The sequence below is a fragment of the Rhipicephalus microplus genome, chromosome 10 (assembly GCF_043290135.1).
Source record: "Rhipicephalus microplus isolate Deutch F79 chromosome 10, USDA_Rmic, whole genome shotgun sequence".
Classification (NCBI taxonomy): domain Eukaryota; kingdom Metazoa; phylum Arthropoda; class Arachnida; order Ixodida; family Ixodidae; genus Rhipicephalus; species Rhipicephalus microplus.
In genome coordinates this window covers 5,873,518-5,894,757 of record NC_134709.1, presented here as the reverse complement: position 1 = coordinate 5,894,757, position 21,240 = coordinate 5,873,518, and the positions used below count along the sequence as shown (strand labels likewise).

General features: G+C 48.6%; 1 protein-coding gene across 5 annotated transcripts in view; it reads right to left on the bottom strand.

The window, feature by feature from the left end:
* LOC119180912 (uncharacterized) overlaps positions 1-21,240 on the bottom strand; it is a 46,112-nt gene that overhangs the window by 9,449 nt on the left and 15,423 nt on the right. The window lies entirely within an intron of this gene.

Genomic DNA, 21,240 nt, shown 5'->3' with positions numbered 1-21,240 from the left:
TTATATATGAGACGCGCCGTAGTGAAGGGCTCCAGAAATTTCGACCACCTAGGGTCCTTTAACATGGACCAAAATATGAGCACACGGGCCTCAGCATTTTCGCCTCCGTCGAAAACGCAGCCGCCACATCAAGGATTCGATCCCACGACCTGCGAATCAGCGGCCGAGTACCTTATAGCTACTAGACCACCGCGGCGAGGCCACATGTAGCCATGAACAACCGCATTGCTTTAGTGTGCTGTTTATGAGATACTTGCGTGGTTCAAATATTTATATATTTCGCGCAACAACTCCATTGATCTTGTGTGCCTGATAACTGTGCGTTTTAAATATTTATTTATATCACGTTCATATGAAACAAGTGCTACTATGGTTAAACGGTTTCCTGTGTAAATGAAAGCAGCGATACGCATGAAATGCGTTTCTGGTGCATCAACTATCCTCTTTTGATTGAGGGGTCATAATTATTACTGGGGGATTGCGTGTCAAAACCACAATTTGATTACGAGGACGCCCTAGTCGAGAGCTCTTGAATAATTTTGACCACCCGGGGTTGTTCAGCCTAATTCAAAAGTTTCACGCCTCTGAGTGGATCAATAATGTGTGCGTGTTTATTTATTTACACTCTTATTTATTTACACTCTTATTTATTTTTAAACTCTCTCTCTTTCAACCCCCCATTTCCCAACCCTAGTATAGGATAGCATACTGAATACTAGCATCTGGCTAACCTCCCTGCCTTTGATTTTTAAGGACAAAGCTCCTTAAAGCGTGGGTTTGTCCTTTCTCTGTTGGTCTATGTAGCCACCTTGCAAACATCCCACTACACACCATCACCGATCCACCATTTAAGCGACCATAAAGCCCATACTGTTGAGAAGTTGCGAATATGCAATGCAAGATGGTCGTGTACTTATATCCAGGTGTGCGTTAAAGAACCACAGAGTTTCCCACTGTGTCCATCCCTTGTTTGTACGTGACCACCTATAGTTCCACCTTCGCAAACTGCCCACTATTTCGTCCTCACAAACATCCCGCTATGCCCCATCACCGATTCATCACTTGACCGTCCAAAAAGCCGTTATAGTAAAGGGGGAACGGAAGCGGCATATAGCTACCACTTATCAATAATAAAATTTCTTGTATAAATATATATAGTGTCTGTCACGTCTGCAGTGGGTGACATTCGCGGATGGTTCACAGTTTAGCGATGAAACCCTCCAGAGCTTCGCCTCACCCATTATCATTCACTCCGTCGATATACTGTGATTTTTTAATTGCGTTTTTCTGCATCAAGGAATGCTTTGAACAGACAAAACTACAAGCGCAGGTTATGCTGTCTACGCGCTACAAGCCCGGCCCATTTCCTCTTCTTTATTTCAACTATGATATCCTATACCCCATTTGTCCCCTAATCCACTCTGCTCTCTTCTTGTCTCTTAAGGTTACACCTACCATTTTTCTTTCCATTTCTCGCTGCGGCGTCCTCAATTTAAGCTGAACCCTCTTGGTAAGTCTCCAGGTGTCTGCTCCGTAGCTAAGTACCGGCAAGGTACAGCTGTTGTATACCTTCCTCTTGAGAGACAGTGGCAATCTACCTGTCATAATTTGAGAGTGCTTGCCGAATGTGCTCCACCCTATTCTTATTCTTCTAGTTATTTCAATCTCGTGGTTCGGCTCTGCGGTTATTACCTGCTCTAAGTAGACATAATCTTTTACAACTTGAGGTGCACTATTACCTATCTCGAAGCGCTGCTCTTTTCCGAGGTTATTGTACATTACTTTCGTTTTCTGCAGATTCATTTTAAGACCTACCTTTCTGCTCTCCTTGTCTAACTCCGTAATCATGAGTTGCAATTCGTCCCCTGAGTTACTCAGCAATGCAATGTCGTCGGCGAAGCGCAGGTTACTAAGGTACTCTCCATTAACTCTTATCCCTAACTGTTCCCATTCTAGGCTTCTGAAAACCTCCTGTAAGCACGCGGTAAATAGCACTGGGGAGATTGTGTCCCCCTGCCTTACACCATTCTTGATTGGTATTCTGCTGCTTTCTTTATGAAGCACTATGGTAGCAGTTGATCCCCTGTAGATTTCTTCCAGAATGTTTAAATATATTTCATCTACGCCCTGATTCCGCAGTGTCTGTATGACGGCTGATATTTTTACTGAATCAAACGCCTTCTCGTAATCTATGAAGGCTTGTTATATTCTGAACATTTCTCTATTACCTGATTGATAGTATCAATGTGGTCAATTGTTGAGTAGCCTGTTCGAAATCCTGCTTGTTCCTTTGGTTGATTTAATTCTAATGTTTTCTTTACTCTGTTAGCAATTACCTTTGTAAAGAGCTTGTATACTACAGAGAGCAAGCTGATCGGCCTGTAATTCTTCAAGTCCTTGTCATCTTTTTTTATATGTATTAAGATGATGTTAGCATTATGTATTGAGATGATGTTAGCTGGGAGGCCTCATACAAGGCTTCCCAGCACCGCCACAGCCGCAAGGATGTGAACGGCTCGACTTCGGTGAAACTGCCTGCCATCGCTGCAGAGGTGTCGTTCGCATTGCCCGCTGGCGCCTTTCTGGTCGGCGTAGCGCCCAACCCCGCTGCTACCTAATGCAACAGAATCGAACATATCCGCTCACAGTGCCTGGGAAATGGGAGACAGTAGGTGCTACTCCGGAAAGCACCTACGAGACAGTGCTGCGGGTAGTGGCATTGGCCGGCAACAAGGAGCCTCTCCTGAAAGTGCGGGCTGGGCAGAATGCATTCCTGGCCCTGCTAAATACAGGCTCAAGCGTGAGCTTGCTTGGAACACCAGCGGCAAGATTTGAAAAGAGCGCTAAACTCCGGACACAGAAACGAGCACTCGAACTGGCAACAGGTTGCTCGCGGTCAACCACATCCCTGAAGTGCAAGATACAATGGGCCCAAGCAGCCGCATACAATGTTTCCTGTGCGTGCCGGATTTGGGTTGCGACATTGTGCTTGGCAGGGACTTTTTGAATGCGACAGGCATATCTCTGCTTGTAGTGCTGGGTGGGTGGACTATTGGAACCGACCCACAGTGTATTGTGCCGTATGCTAGGCGTGACAGGTGTGTAACTGCTGCGCTCACGATAGGGGAAGACGGCAAGCCTTATTGCTTGCGGGGCTTCTTTGAAAAGGTGCTTTTGGTGCCAGGCGCAAGAAGCACTTTTTCAGCTGAGTATACAAACCATGAATAAAGTGCTCGATGACTTCCCTTATTTGTTTATTGCAATTCCTGGATGTACAGGAGGAAGACGAAGGAGTGTGTTTTGCATAAGTACTTCTGCTAACTCCGGCGTATTTCTGTGGCAATTAAAGTCGGTTGATCGGTCTGCACTGCTCCCTTGAAGGGGGTGGATATAGACCACCCCGGACGCCTGCCGGCATCAGCAGTGTCAGCGGCGGCCGCCTCCAGGAAGCAAATTGGACAAGCGAGCGGCAGCGACAGTGAAGATACTCATGCCTACTCTCTCAGCAGTGATGACTTTTCAGGTGACGGTTTACAACCTGTGCGGAGCCGCAAAGTGAAGAGGAGGAACATGAGGACATCCTCATCCTCAAGTATTTAAACTGTAAGTGAAACGCCAAAGTCGAGCACGTATACCATCCTGTTCTGCCTGCACTTCCTACCGTCAGCATGAAATGACCTGTGTCGAGGTCTCTGGACGCGCTCGTGCAAAATGAGATCACAGACATAAGAGTGAATGCCAGGACGAATATACTGGCTGTTGACGTCCTGCACGCAAGTGCTTTGGGCCTTCTGAGCAGTGCAACTGACTTACACGGCAATCAGGTGCGCTCTCATGTTCCCTAGGGATCTTATGTAGTAACCGGCGCAATCTACGACATAGATGTGGCTATTTCAAATAACGATTTACAAGTTCTTGTCAAGTCAACAACTGATACTCCAATTGTTGATGCCACCTGGCTGGGCAAGTCTCGCTGTGTGAAGATTGCGTTTAAGAGCACATCCCTCCCCTCTCATGTTAAGATGGGGTACTTCAAACATGAAGTGCGGCCTTTCATTCCAAAGCCTCTCCAGTGCCGTAAATGCATGAAACTTGGACATGTGAGCAGCGTCTGCGACAATTCGGCGGTATGTTACCGCTGCGCCGAGCCCCATGCAGCGGATAAGTGCGTCGTTTCTGTCAAGAAATGCTCGAATGGCAATAGATCCCATGAAGACACATCGAAGGACTGCCCACGCATTCAGAAGGAAATTGCCATCTTGAAGGAGATGGTGCGCGATCACTCATCTCATCGAGAAGCCGCAGCTAAAGTCAAAAGGCGTCGTTCACGTCGACGTCGGTCTTCAAGGACGCCCGCTACCTCTTCGATGCGTTCGCCAGCTCCCTCATCATTACCACCTCCTTTACCTCCCAGACTACATGATGTGAGAAAGACTGTAAAGGACAAGGCCAGGGAGCATACTTTAACTGCGACAGAGTGGCCTGCACTTCAAAAGGAAGCAGCATCAAGCGAACCGAAGGAGTTTCATGATGGCCAGCCCGAGATCCCGGTTCGAGATCTTTCCAACCAAGACAGGCAAGTGACTACAATTGTGCAATCATTAATTGCCACGATTCGCATGCTACTGAGCAGCATAGAATCTCCATCTGCTAAGAGTGCACTGCAAATACTGGATGCACTGAATCCAGTGCTTGCTAACATCGTATAAGCACAATGGCTCAACAAAATCTCTTTTTCCGCACTGAAGTTAAAAGTGCGTCGATTTTTCAATGGAATGCCAGAGACATGAAGTCCAGTATCTCGGACTTTCGCCGATTTAATTAATCAATTCCGTATACTTACATATGTGAAACAAACGTATCAACACCTTATAGATTGCCCGGTTATCAAGCTTTTTGTTCAGCTGCTTGCAAAGAACGAAGCAAAGTAATTGTTTACATCCGCACGGGCTTGACTTATGGTTCACACTCAATAAGTTCAAATGACGACAATCAGTATGTGTGTCTTCGCGTAAAGAAGAATGCTGTTTCGTTCACACTTATTGGTGGATATGTATTTCCGTTAGCGCGATTTGACTGCGACTGATTAAAAGACACCCTAATGAGGATCAATGGGCCTTGGATCATCGCCGGTGACTTCAACGCCCATCACATGCTTTGGGGGATCACTAGGATGAATGCCAGGGGCAGGAATATTGTTACATTCGCTTCTGACTACGACCTTTCCATCATGAACGATGGTACCCCAATATATTTGCGGGGTCTCACGTATGGCAGTTGCTTGACCTGACATTGGTGTCACGGTGCTTCGCTCGTGAAGTTAAATGGTTTTGCGATATTAAGACACATGGGAGTGATCACATACCCGCCTACGTGAAGATCGATGGAATCAGAAAAAAAATTATCTTCCGGTGTTGTAATTGGCACTGACTGGTCGATGTTTACATCACGTGTTCAAGACGCTTGCCAAGAAGGCCTTGCCTGCAACTTGGAAAATACCATGGCGGAAGCTATGCAAGCATCCAAATGGAAGTTATCATTCTCGTTTAATATAACACAGTTCGACGTAAACTGGAAAGATTACGAGCAATACGAAGGCATGCTGAACGACGATACAGACACAAAACATCAATTTACGACCTTAGGGAAGCAAGACGGCTCCAGAAAAAGAATCAACGACGCATTGACAAGCTGGAGAGCGAACGCTGGAAAGCCTTTTTCAAATCTCTAGACCCTCATAAACCGCTGTCATATACCTGGAGAACAGTTCGTGGTCTTCGCTGCTCTCCGAAATAACGGCACCCTTTTAAAGTTTTGGCACTCCACCATGGAAAGACAGAACTCGAGGTGGCTGAAGAATTTTGCGTGAGAGTTGCCGGGAATATTGTTACACGACATCGGCAACGAAAGAGCATCATAGACGACGAAGACGATGAAAGCGACCGTGCTCGTGTTGTTGCTGCTGTTGGGCCTCCATCTTGGCTGCAGCTGCCTCTGAGTCTCCCTGCTTATTTTGTAAATATATTTATTTCATTCATTCTCTCACCCCCGTGACATTTGGTGCTGGTGCGGGGTACAACACGATATAACGGAGCTCCGCAGTGGCCGACGCTTGGATTTTTCCACCATGGCAAACCAGGGACCCGCTCCCGCTGAGGCGACTGCAACAACAACTGTTGTCCTTCCGCAGCTAAAAGATCCTGGCACGTTCTGTGGCACGGATGATGTCAACATCGAAGAACGGTTGCCGTTGTACGAACGTACAAGTAAGAATTACCGCTGGGATGAAACTCTTATGTTAGCCAATATCCTGTTCTACTTGAAAGGAACAGCAAAAGTGTGGTTCGAGAACCATGAAGATGAAATTGGAAGCTGGGATGCGTGCAAAGAAAAGATGCGCGCCCTTTTCGGCAAGTCTGTGGGTAGCAAGGCAGCGGCCAAGAAGGGGTTGGCATCTCGTGCGCAAACGTCATCAGAGTCCTACGTGACTTACATACAAGACGTGCTTGCCCTTTGCCGAAAAGCAGACAACGGTATGGAAGAAACCGAAAAAGTAGCTCGCATATTAAAAGGCATTGCAGATGATGCATTCAACTTTCTCATATGCAAGGACTGCAACACGGTCGATGCCATCATCAAGGAATGCCAGCGTTTTGAGGCCGCGAAAAGTCGACGTATCACCCATAATTTCACTCGACTACCAAACACAGCAGCAACCTGGTCGTGCGAAGACGGACCTGCACAACAGACGCCGTTAACTGCAGAGCACGTGACCAAGATCATCAGACGTGAACTTGAAGCTTTGTCTCCTGCGTCCACGCGCTCCCATGCCTGTGACTCTAGCCCTCGGTTGGTGCCACTGGTACATGCCATTGTGCGACAAGAGCTTTCCAATGCTGGACTGGCCTCCGAGTGCACTACAGCTCCCTCTCAGCCGATCGACCGTCGTCGACCCCCTGTTTCGTATGCCCAAAGCCAAAACCTTCCAGCGCGCCCTCGCAATCCAGCCGAGTGGAGGACTGCTGACGATCGCCCGATTTATTTCAACTGGCACCGTATCAGACACGTGGCCCGCCATTGTAATACTCAGTGGTATTGGCATCAGGCATCCCATGGGTACACCCATCGGCCAGAGAGGGATCATGGACGCTTTCAAACTTACCGGGAGTCACCTCAGGCCAGCAGTGAAGACGTTCCTTCTATGCCACCATATCATCGTCGCTCTCCATCTCCGCATGCTCACCAGTCCCGTTCAACGCTCTCCCGTCGCCCGTCGTCTTGCTCGCCCCAATTTCGCCGACCAACGTCGCCGACTGACCACCTGCCGGGGGAAAACTAGATGATGCAGCTCTCGAAGGTGGTGCTGCATCGACCACTTACCCGCCAAATCCTCAGAGATGCTGCCGACTTGACACAACCTTATTGACGTTGAAGTAGATGACACACCCGTTGTTGCACTTGTGGACACAGGGGCTGACATATCAGTAATGAATTCAGAACTTCGTTGCCGCCTTAGGAAAGTTTTAACGCCACCCACAGTGCCACTCATCCAGGTCGCCGACGGCGGCACGTTTCCAGTGCTTGGAATGTGCTCCGCGCGTATAAGTGTGGCTGATCGCTCCACGACAGTGCTATTTGCTGTGCTCGAGAAATGTTCCCATTGTAGTGGAGCATACGCACTAACGCGTATGCGCCTTCCAAAGAGAACGAAAAACCCCGTGCTCTGATTGCACGAGAACCTGGGCCGCCTTTTCCAGACTTGTCGTACGGCCATTTTTCGTTGCGACATCGTTACGACTTCTCCGGTTCAATAAACGTCATCACATTTGGTGGAGGCTGCTGAGATCCCCAAGCAGACCTGGAGCTCCGCTCTCGCAAGTTGCCCGAGAGACCGCCGCGAAACATGACTGACGCAGTCACCAACCAGCCCATACCAGCCCAGCCAGTTCCACTGGCTGTCCCGTCTACCTGCTCCGGCGCTGCTCACCAACGGGACCCACCAATCTTTAGCGGCAGTAGTGAGCAAGACGTCGAAGACTGGCTCTCCTTGTACGAACGCGTAAGCGCCAGCAACAAGTGGGACAACGACTCTAAGCTCGCCTACGTTATCTTTTACTTGACAGACGTAGCTAAGCTTTGGTTTACCAACCGTGAAACCGCCATCGCCAACTGGTACTCCTTTAAGTCACTCGTGACTGAAGCATTCGGCCGACCAGAGGTCCGCAAGCTCCGCGCTGACCAGCGCCTGCGCCACCGAGCCCAGCAGCCTGGCGAGACGTTTACTAGTTACATATAGGACGTGCTCGACCTCTGCAGGCGTGTGAATCCATCTATGCCTGAAGAAGAGAAAATTCGACAGATTCTCAAGGGCATCGAGAATGGCACATTCCAGATGTTGCTAGCGAAAAGCCTGACCACGGTGGCAATCCTCGTAAGCCTCTACCAGAGCTTTGATGAATTGCGCCGTCAGCATTCCATCGCCCGACAGTGTGTCCCACCGCCGGATTCGATCTCGACCGTCGCACTCGCAAATGCCAACGTTCCCCAAGAAAGTCTGTCCAAGCAGATCAAAGACTTCATCAGGGAGGAAGTCACCCGACAGCTCTCCCTGCTGCCGCATAGCGACGCGCCCACCGCAAGCCTGCCTTCGACACTGCAGCAGGCCATATGCACTGAAATTTGCGATGTCCTCCCTACAGTGCACGCCCCTTACCCATGCACTTCAGTAGCACCCAATCTCTCAGCTGTCGGCTACGCACCACCTGCACCACCTTCACCTCTCAGTTACGCAGCTGTGGTCGCGCGGCCCCCACCGCATCTAGTCGCCTTATCGGCTCCACCTCCTCCGGCCTCACCTCCAGTTTACAGGCCCCCACCTCGCTTTTTCTGTCGATCTAATGAGTGGCGCACCCAAGGCAATCGTCCTATCTGCTTCGCCTGTGGCATCGCTGGCCAGATTGCACGCACGCTTCTGCCACCGTCGCCCCACGCCTGCAAACGCATACTTCGGAACTCCTACCTACGCGCCGCAGCAGGCCACCGCGTCTGCATATGAACAGAGGCACTCAGACTCGGATCGCCGCCCATCGTCTGCTCGTTTCCCATCACCTCGTCGCCCATCGCCTATGCGTCGTCGACCACCTTCTGAGAAGGGAAACTAATCAGTGCAGTTCCGGAGGCAAGAACTGCAATTTGTGCGCAATTCCCAAAGCCTCCGTTTTCGCCGCAAAATGTTGTTGATGTCGATGTTGAGGCAGTCGCCACATTAGCGTCAATTGATACCGGGGCCGCCGTTTCTGTGATGTACGCCAAATTTTGTCGGAAACTGAAGAAAGTGACCACATCTCTCTGTGGCATGGTGCTGTCCACGGCTAGCGCGCAACGCATTCAACCCTCGGCTGTGTGTACGGCGCGCGTCGTCATCCAAGACGTTTTCTACGTCGTACAGTTTTTTGTTCTGCCATCTTGCTCTCATGACCTTATCCTCGGTTGGGATTTCTTATCACGTCATGAAGCTATCATCGATTGTTCCCGTGCCGAAGTGTCCCTTGTGCCAACATGTGAATTTCCACCACCCGACCGGTCTCCTCGGCTCTGCAAACTCATTGCTGACGACGACATCACCTTGCCTCCGGAAGCTTTGGTCCCTATAAGCCTTTCATGTGTGGCGCAACCTGACGCCACGGTGGTGTTTACGCCATCTCTGTTTTTTTATTGAACGCAAGGGCATCGTTCTCCCATTTGCCGTTCTTACAATTGCGTCTGGTTTAACCGTAATGCTGGTTACCAACCACTGCAACTACCCCATTGGTTTACTTCGTGGTGAAACGTTGTGATATGTGCAACCTGTCGACCATATCGATGATATTATTCTTCCCGACGAAACGCCATGTCACATTGCCGCAATCACTCATGCGTCTGAGCCATCAAGTTTGTCAGCCTTCGACAATGCTATTGGCGCAGACCTTCCCCTCTCGCATCGCCACCAACTTGTTGCTCTCCTTAACAAGTTTCGCTCTTCTTTCGACTTTCAAGAACCTGCTTTGGGCCGCACCACGACTATCACTCATACTATTGACACCGGCTCACATTCGCCTCTGCGACAGCGTCCTCACCGCGTTTCCGCCGAAGAGCGCCGGGTCATTACGGAGCAAGTAGACGACATGCTTAAACGTGGAGTCATACAGCCTTCTCAAAGCGCTTGGTCATCACCTGTGGTTCTGGTGAAGAAAAAAGATGGCACCGTTCAATTTTGCGCAGACTATCGCCGCTTAAACAAGATTACGAAGAAAGATGTCTACCCGCTACCACGAATAGACGATGCTCTCGACTGTTTACAAGGCGCCGAGTACTTTACATCCTTGGATCTGCGTTCTGGGTATTGGCAGGTGCCAATGGCTGAATGTGATCACCCTAAAACAGCATTTGTAACGCCAGATGGCCTATATGAGTTCAAAGTCATGCCATTTGGGCTCTGCAACGCACCTGCCACATTTGAGCGCATGATCGATACCATCTTGCATGCCCATAAGTGGAAAACTTGCTTGTGTTACCTGGACGACATCGTAGTCTTTTCATCTGATTTCCCGACACATCTTGTTCGCTTCCACGAGATTCTGACGTGTCTAACTTCTGCAGGCCTACAACTTAACTCCAAGAAGTGCCACTTCGCAGCACGAAAACTAACCATCTTGGGACATGTCATCACAAGAGACGGTTATTTCCAGATCTCGATAAGCTTCGAGCTGTCGCTGACTTCCCGTTGCCCACATCACTGAAAGCCCTAAGAAGTTTCGTCGGTCTCTGCTCCTACTTTCGTCGCTTCGTGCGCAACTTCGCGTCCATCATCGCACCTCTCACGAGTCTGCTTTCCAACAGCAAAGGCATATCTGCATGGTCACCTGCATGTGACGACGCATTTCGACAGCTGCGCTGCCTGCTGACCTCAACACCTATTCTTCATCACTTCGACCCCGCTGCTGCCACAGAAATTCACACCGATGCAAGTGGCATCGGTCTTGGTGCAGTTTTGGCACAACGAAAAGGCACCCAAGCTGAATACGTAGTCGCCTATGCAAGTCGCGCTCTCAAGAAGTCTGAATTGAATTACTCCGTGACAGAGAAGGAGTGTTTGGCCATAATCTGGGCGTTGACGAAGTTTCGCCCGTACCTTTACGGCCGTCCTTTCGACGTGGTCACAGACCACCACGCTCTATGTTGGCTGTCCACATTGAAAGACCCGTCCGGACGACTGGGACGTTGGGCACTTCGCTTGCAAGAATACGACATCCGTGTAGTATATCGTTCCGGTCGCAAGCATGTGGATGCCGATGCACTTTCGCGATCGCCATCAACCCCAGATGTGGCTTCTCTGTCACCCCTTTTTACCACCTTGTCACCAATAGACACCACTGACATGCTTTCGGAGCAGCGTAAAGATCCATACCTTGCATTGTTACTCGACTACCTTACCGATCCGTCTGCTGTTCCTTTCACGAGAGCGCTACGCCGACAAGCAGCCCACTTTTCCGTGCGAGACATCATTCTGTATTGCCGCAGCTACATGCCTGGTGGTCGGAAGTGGCTCCTTGCTGTCTCAACTCATATACGCTCCGACATCTGCATGAATTTCCATGCAGACCCCCAAAGTGCTCACGCAGGTGTCCTGAAAACCTACGAAAGGCTGCGCCAATGATATTACTGGCGAGGAATGTATCGCTTTGTGCAGAAATACGTTCAGTCTTGCACCACTTGCCAACAGAACAAGACACCTCCGCGGCACCTTATTGGCATGTTACAGCCGTTCCTATGCCCGGCTCGCACATTCGACCGCGTGGGTATCGATCTATATGGCCCCCTCCCATATAGTCGCTCTGGAAACCGGTGGATTATTGTCGGCATCGATCATCTGACACGCTACACTGAGACTGCAGCTCTACCGGCAGCGACCGCCCATGAAGTTGCACTCTTCATTCTGCGCAGCTTCATTCTCCACCACGGGGCTCCACGGGAATTACTCAGTGATAGGGGTCGAGTGTTCCTGTCGGAGGTCATCCAAGCTATTCTCGCTGAATGCAACATCATCCACCGGAAATCTACGGCATACCATCCACAGACGAATGGTCTCATGGAACGGTTCAACCGCACACTTGGCGACATGCTGAGGATGTACACCTCCTCCGACCACACTAACTGGGACGCTGTATTACCTTTTCTTACCTTCGCTTACAACACAGCGACGCAAGCGACTACCGGTTTTTCCACGTTCTTTCTGTTGTACGGCCGCGAACCATCCCACCCACTCGACACCATACTCCCGTACCGCCCTGATGCATCGGAGTGCTCCCCGCTTTCGGAAGTCGCCAGATACGCTGAAGACTGCCGTCAGTTGGCTTGGTCTATGACAAGTGAGGCTCAAGGTCTACAAAAAACTCGACATGACGACGCTCATCACATAGCGCCTGCGTTTCGTACTGGCTCCCTCGTGTGGCTTTGGGTGCCACCGCACGTTCCTGACCTGTCTTCTAAACTTCTGGCCCGGTACCATGGTCCATACCGTGTCATTGACGCAACCTCGCCGGTGAATTACATCATCGAGCCCCTAACACAATCGCCAGATTTGCACCGTCGAGGACGCGAGACCGTACACGTCGACCGTCTCAAGCCCTACTACGACCCTCTGATTGTGCCTACTCCCTGAGTCACCAGGATGGCTACTCTTCACCCCGGGGGTATTGTAGTGGAGCATACGCATTAACGCGTATGCGCCTTCCAAAGAGAACGAAAAACCCCATGCTCTGATTGCACGAGAACCTGGGCCGCCTTTTCCAGACTTGTCGTACGGCCATTTTTTGTTGCGACAGTGTTGCGACTTCTCCGGTTCAATAAACGTCATCACACCATGAACTTATCCTCGGCATGGACTTTTTATCCGTCCACTCTGCCCTTATTGATTGTGGAACCGGCATGCTTCAACTTGATTTACCGTGTTACCATGACGACCCAACACCAGCTCAACCCCGTCTGTGTTCTGCAGATCACGTTCGCCTAGCACCTCAAGCCGTTACTTACGTGAACCTGAGATATTGCTCCCGATGGTGGCTACATGTTGACACCTATTGCTGACGTTCTGCTGGCCAAAGATGTTGCCGTGCCTCACACACTTTTGACAGTCATGGGAAATACAGCATCTCTTCTGATCCTAAACTTCAGCTGGTGCACTCAAGTTATACCAGATGGTATGACTTTGGCAAAAGTCATACCATCTGGTATGGTATGACTTTTGCCAACGGTATGGTATGACTTTTGCCATCTGGTATGGTATGACTTTTGACGGCCATGGGGTATGGTTCAGTGAAGACTTAACGTGGAATGTCCACGTTAATCATTTAGTTAGGCAACTTGCGGGAACGGTAGGATGCCTGTACAGAATTGGTTCCCTCATTCCTCAGTGGCTGAAGAAAAATTTGTACAATGCCCTATTCTATTCGAGACTCTGTTACGGCGTACTAGTATGGGGTACCACAACAGCGAAAAATTATAACAAACTTATAATGCTACAAAAGAAAATACTTCGCTGTTATGAAAATTACCAGGGTAGAATAGACCGTTTGAGCACTTCAGTGCTCTTTGATAAACATGAAATCTTAAAGGCAAACCAAATATATTATTTTAAACTGCTTCAAGAGGTACACAAAAATAAGTGGTATAAACAAAAAGAAAATGACCAACGTTATCCTGCAAGAAGAAACTTACAGCGTTTACCGAGAACCAGGACAAATTACGGAAAGCAAACACTGCATTACCAATCAACGCGAATAGTAAATGAATTCCAAAATGGCTTGCAGTTTGACGTCAGCCTAGGGACATTTAAAAAACAAGTTAAACAAATTTTGATCAAAAGAGAAATAACTTATCATCACTAATCTATATTGTGTAAAAAGAGTAGGTAGAATGTTAATGTTAAGAAAGTAAGTAGTTCATTATGGTATACGATGAATCCATTTTATGTTCCTGCATCTGTATTATGCTAAGTGTATTATATGTTGCTTGTTTTTTTTTTATTCCTGTATTTCTTTTGTTAACGCTCATGTGGTACATGACATGTTAGTTTTTGTTGCTTGTTTGTATCTGCAAAAAAAAAAAAAAAAAAAAGTGCATCTGTGACGAACTACAGGTGCAGAGGCCTTTGTCAGGCGTATGAAACGCCTTTTGCTTCTGTATCCTTTTTCTTGCCTTTCAAGAAATAAATAAAATTACTACTACTACTACTACTACTACTAAAGTTTCTTCTATAGATGCTGACATTTCGGCGTTCATTGCCGAATCTTTCTCGTCCTCTGTTCCGTTATCATCCTCGCAGAGCGCAGCGGATGCCACCATCGACAAGATTATCGCTCCGGACCTTCTTCCAGAACAGACAGCTGACATCCGGCACCTGCTGAAATCTTACCGTAACATCTTTGATTTTGATGACCGCCCTTTGGGTCAGACATCCTTTGCATAGGATTAACATAGGATTGCATAGGAATCGCATATGATTAACACTGGAGACGCCAGCCACATCCGACGACGTCCTTATCACGTGTCTAATGCTGAGCGACAAGTTATCCAGCACGAAATTGAAGAAATGATCACAAAAGACGTCATCAAACCTTCCTGCAGTCCATGGGCAGCGCCGGTCGTGCTAGTCAAGAAGAAGGATGGCAGCTGGCGCTTCTGCGTAGACTACCGTCACTTAAACGAAGTAACACGTAAGGACGTGTATCCACTGCCGCGGATTGACGATGCTCTCGACTGCCTACATGGGTCTGCCTACTTTTCATCTATCGACTTGCGATCAGGATACTGGCAGATTTCTGTCGATCATCGAGACCATGAGAAAACCGCATTCATCACACCGGATGGACTTTTCCAGTTCAAGGTTATGCCGTTCGAATTGTGTAATGCGCTAGCTACATTTGAAAGGATGATGGACTCTCTCCTGCGTGGATACAAATGGACCACATGCCTGTGCTATCTCGATGACGTCATCGTATTTTGATAATTGATTGATAAGTGGGGTTTAACGTCCCAAAACCACTATATGATTATGAGAGACGCCGTAGTGGAGGGCTCCGGAAATTTAGACCACCTGGGGCTCTTTAACGTGCACCCAAATCTGAGCACACGGGCGTCATCGTATTTTCACCTACATTCGAAAGCCACCTTAGCTGCCTAACGGCTGTTCTTTAGGTTTTGCGGACAGCAGGACTACAGTTCAACTCTTCCAAATGTCGCTTTGGCCGTCGGGAAACCACTGTGCTGGGCCACCTTGTCAGTGCTCGAGGCGTGCAACCTGATCCTGACAAAATTCGAGTTGTCAAAGATTTTCTCATACCACGTTCCGCAAAAGATGTACGGAGTTTTATCGGCCTTTGTTCTTACTTTCGACGTTTTGTGAAGAATTTTGCTGACATTGCCCGACCACTTACGGAGTTATTGAAGATGGACATGCCTTTTCATTGGCGTACTGACCAAGCAGCTGCCTTCAGCATCCTTACAACATTACTTGCTTCCCCACCCATCTTGGCCCGTTTCGACCCGTCAGCCCATACTGAAGTTCGTACCGATGCCAGCGGACATGGAATTGGTGCTGTTCTCGCCCAGTAGCAACGAGGACAGGATCACGTCATTGCTTATGCCAGTCACCTCCTTTCTCCTTCGGAGAGCAAGTTTTCCATTACAGAGCGCGAGTGCCTCGCACTAGTCTGGGCAGTCGGAAAATTACGACCGTACTTGTCCGGCCGCACCTTTTCCGTAATTACAGATCACCATGCCTTGTGCTGGCTGTTGTCCCTTAAATATCCAACTGAACGACTTGGCCGTTGGGCCTTGAAACTACAAGAATATAGCTTCAACGTGGCATACAAATCTGTCCTAATGCATTAGGATGCCGACTGTCTATCCCGTCACCCCATGGACCCACCTGACATTTCAGCACATGATTCTGACCCTTGTGTTTTCGCCATGTCGACATTCACCGACATACGCAAGGAACAGCTCAGCGATGTCCACTTGCGGTCTATCATGCAGAGTCTACGTTTGCCCCACGTACACCCGTTGCTACACTTGTTCGTTCTACGCGATGGCATTCTTTACCGACGCAAGACCAGCGCCGAGAGACCAGAGCTACTACTCGTAGTTTCTGCGACACTCCGTTCCGCTGTACTTGAACAGCTTCACGACGCCCCAACCGCGGGACATCTCGGGGTCACGCGCACGTACGATTTCGTGCGGCGTAGATTCTTCTGGCCAGGCCTTTACCGTTCTGTGCGCCGATACGTTGCTGCATGTGAGTCCTGCCAGTGCTCCAAACATTCCACCTTGCCACCAGCCGGTCCGCTCCAATCAATAGACGAACCCACCGTTCCCTTCTACTGCGTCGGTCTTGATCTCGTTGGTCCATTTCCTACTTCTCTCACTGGAAACAAGTGGATAGCCGTAGCCACTGATTGCACCACAAGATACGCTATCAGACGAGGGCTACCGACAAGCTGTGCCACTGACGTCGCAGACTTCTTGCTTCATGACGTAATTCTTCACCATGGCGCTCCTCGACAGCTGCTGACTGATCGTGGTCGCTCATTTCTTTCAAAAGTAGTAAGTGACATCATTCGCTCGTGTGCGACGCGTCACAAGCTCACTACGGCCTATCACCCACAAACAAATGGTTTTACCGGGCGCCTAAATAGAACATTGACCACAACGCTCTCTAGTACGTTTCCAAAGATCACTTTGATTGGGATAGTACTTTGCCTTATGTGACATTTGCGTACAATTCCTCACGCCACGACACCGCTGGCTTCTTTCCCTTCTTGTTCGGCCGCCATCCAGCGTTACCCTTCGAGACTCTTCTCCCATCAACTACGAATACGGTTACAGAGTACGCCCGGGAAGCCACTGCTCGGGCTCAAATGGCCCGCCAAATCGCATGGGAACGTCTTCTTGGCTCGCAGGTCTCTCAGAAGGCCCGCTACGATAGCCATCACAGAGTAGTTTCCTATTCTCCAGGTTCATTGGTCCTCCTCTGGACACCATGCCGCCACGTTGGTCTCTCTTCGAAGCTCCTGTCTCGCTACTCGGGGCCTTACAAGGTTTTACGCCGGCTTTCCGAGGTCGCATACAAGATTGCTCCGTTGGACAGTCAGTCGTCGTCGTCCGCACCCGCTACTGACGTCGTCCACGTGACCAACCTAAAACCCTACATATTCGCATATGATCCTACTCTCCTTTAGGCGCCGAGACGGCGCTGCCAGTGGCGGGGGGTTATATGTTACACGACATCGGCAACGAAAGAGCATCATAGACGACGAAGACGATGAAAGCGACCGTGCTCGTGTTGTTGCTGTTGGGCCTCCATCTTGGCTGCAGCTGCCTCCGACTCTCCCAGCATATTTTTTATTTATTTCATATATATTTATTTCATTCATTCTCTCACCCCCGTGACAACATTATGAACGAGAGCATCGATGCCGTGATCGTTCCTGAGACTCGGTTACCAGAAATGGACATTCCATTCACCATGGAAGAACTGGAAGGTGCGTTAGTCGCTTCTGAGCGCACGTCATCGCCAGGTCCTGATAGTATTACTTATAGTGCGTTGGGACATCTTGGACAAAAAGCCAGAAGAGAACATTTAACATGCTTCAACAACTCCTGGCTCAGCGGCAGTGTTCCCCGAGAATGGAAAATAAGTCGATTAATACCACTTCTGAAATCGGGAAAATCACCATTGGACTTGACAGCGTATCGCCCTATTGCCCTTGCAAGCTGCCTCGGAAAAGTGATGGAATGAATGGTTCTATTTAGTTTCGAGTGGTACTTGGAACGATACACAAACTATCCTTCCTGCACGACAGGCTTCCGTCGAGGCCGCTCATCCATTGACTGTGCCCTTGACTTATCGACATTTGTTCAGCAAGAAAAAAGTCACAAGCGTATATCAGTGGCACTCTTTCTTGACGTGAAGGGTAAATATGATATCTTAGCTCACGATGCCATCCTCACTTCTCTCGCAGCAATGGGCATTGGTGGACGAATGTTTCAATGGATAAAAGACTATATAACTGTCAGGTTTTGTGTGTGTGTGTGTGCAAACACATGAGGGTAAAAATGAACATTACACATACAACTGAGTACCTCAGGGAGGTGTTTTAAGCCCCACCTTGTTCAATGTTGCCCTCATTGGTCTGGCGGAGGTTCTGCCAAAGTCGGTGTGCCTATCCATATACGCCGATGATATTTGCCTCTGGAGTGCTGCAGTTACTCGCCCTCAGGTGCGTGGACGAATATCGCGGGCAGCAACCCTCACAACAACCTACCTTCAGAAACAAGGCCGGACTATATCAACTGTGAAGTGCGCGTTTATTGCGTTTACACGCAAACCAATGACGCCATACCATGTTTACATCAATGGAAAGAGTGTCAAATATGCACGGATTCATCATTTCCTGGGCATAATAATTGTCTTTCGTGGAGCCTGCATTGTGCGTACTTGAAGAAGAGACATCTATCTGTTGTGCATATAATGAAATTCATGAGCGGGAAAGCAAGGGAAGTTCTCTGGCCTCCATGCTACAGTTGTACAGGGCCCTATTTCTGGGTCTATTGCGCTACAGCTTGCCGGCACTGACATCATCATCCTCATCATCATCATCATCATCATCATCATCATCATCAGCCTGACTACGTCCACTGCAGGACAAAGGCCTCTCCCATGTTCCGCCAGTTAACCCGGTCCTGTGCTTGCTGCTGCCAATTTATACCCGCAAACTTCTTAATCTCGTCTGCCCACCTAACCTTCTGTCTCCCCCTAACCCGCTTTCCTTCTCTGGGAATCCAGTTAGTTACTCTTGTAGCGGCGAGAGAAGAGAGACGTGAGACGGCGTCGAAGGCGGCCGATGGGGCCGTGCCGATCTCGCCACTTTATTGCAGGCCTGAAGCGAAGCCACGTCGGCTACCAGCGTCCGCCACGCCAGGCGTGTCAGCTCGTTCTCATCCTCGCGCAGCTTGAGCTAGCATCAGCTGCGCGAGAGGCGCGGCGCGGTGATGAAGAAATGATGATGGTGATGATGGCGCTACACCCTTAACGACAAGCGGTTATCTTGTCTACGCGCTACATGCCCGGCCCATGTCCATTTCTTCTTCTTGATTTCAGCTATGATATCCTTAACCCCCGTTTGTTCCCTAATCCACTCTGCTCTCTTCTTGTCTCTTAAGGTTACACCTACCATATTTCTTTCCATTGCTCGCTGCGTCGTCCTCAATTTAAGCTGAACCCTCTTTGTAAGTCTCCAGGTTTCTGCTCCGTAGCTAAGTACCGGCAAGATGCAGCTGTTACATACCTTTCTCTTAAGGGATAGTGGCAATCTACCTGTCATAATTTTAGAGTGCTTGCGAAATGTGCTCCACCCCATTTTTATTCTTCTAGTTACTTCAATCTCGTGGTTCGGCTCCGCGGTTATTACCTGCCCTAAGTAGACATAATCTTTTACAACTTGAGGTGCACTATTACCTATCTCGAAGCGCTGCTCTTTTCCGAGGTTATTGTACATTACTTTCGTTTTCTGCAGATTCATTTTAAGACCTACCTTTCTGCTCTCCTTGTCTAACTCCGTAATCATGAGTTGCAAATCGTCCCCTGAGTTACTCAGCAATGCAATGTAGTCGGCGAAGTGCAGGTTACTAAGGTACTCTCCATTAACTCTTTTCCCTAACTGTTCCCATTCTAGGCTTCTGAAAACCTCCTGTAAGCACGCGGTAAATAGCATTGGAGAGATTGTGACCCCCTGCCTTACACCCTTCTTGATTGGTATTCTGTTGCTTTCTTTATGAAGCACTATGGTAGCAGTTGATCCCCTGTAGATTTCTTCCAGGATGTTTATATATACTTCATTGGCGCCCTGATTCCACAGTGTCTGCATGACGGCTGATATTTCTACTGTATCAAACGCCTTCTCGTAATCTATGAAGGCTATGTATAGTGGTTGGTTATATTCTGAGCATTTCTCTATTACCTGATTGATAGTATGAATGTGGTCGATTGTTGAGTAGCCTGTTTGAAATCCTGCTTGTTCCTTTGGTTGATTGAATTCTAATGTTTTCTTTACTCTGTTAGCAATTACTTTTGTAGATAGCTTGTATATTACAGAGAGCAAGTTAATCGGCCTGTAATTCTTCAAGTCCTTGTCATCTCCTTTCTTATGTATTAAGATGATGTTAGCGTTCTTCCAAGACTCTGGTACTCTTCCCGTCAGGAGACACCTCGTAAACAGGGTGGCTAGTTTTTTTAACACAATCTGTCCTCCATCTTTCAGCAGATCTGATGTTACCTGATCCTCACCAGCAGCTTTGCCTCTTTGCATGCTCTCCAAAGCTTTTCTGACTTCTTCTATCATTACTGGTGGGGTGTCATCTGGGTTACTGCTTATAGTAATAAAGTCGTGGTTGTGCTGGCTACTGTACAGATCTCCGTAAAACTCCTCCGCTAATTTTACTATCCTCTTCATATTGGTTGTTACTTTGCCTTCCTTGTCCCTTAAGGCATATATTTGATTTTTGCCTATCCCAAGTTTTCTCTTCACTGCTTTGACGCTTCCTCCGTTTTTCAGAGCGTGTTCAATTCTTTATGTTATACCTTCTTACGTCGGATACCTTACGCCTATTAATCAACTTCGAAAGCTCTGCCAGTTCTATTTTGTCTGTTGTACTTGAGGCTTTCATGATTTGACGCTTCTTAATGAGATTCTTCGCTTCCTGGGAAAGCTTGCCAGTGTCCTGTCTAACTACCTTGCCTCCAACTTCAACTGCACACTCCGTAATGATAGTCGTCAGATTGTTATTCATTGTATCTATGCTAAGGTTGGTTTCCTCACTAAAAGCCGAGTACCTGTTCTTAAGCGAGACTCTGAATTCCTGTACTTTCCCTCTCAGTGCTAGCTCATTGATTGGCTTCTTGTGTATCAGTTTCTGTCGTTCCTTTCTCAAGTCTAGGCGAATTCGAGACCGTACCATTCTATGGTCACTGCATCGTACCTTGCCAACCACTTCCACATCCTGCACGGTGCACACCCAGGCATCGTGCAGGATGTGGAAGTGGTTGGCAAGGTACGATGCAGTGACCATAGAATGGTATGGTCTCGAATTCGCCTAGACTTGAGAAAGGAACGACAGAAACTGATACACAAGAAGCCGGCACTG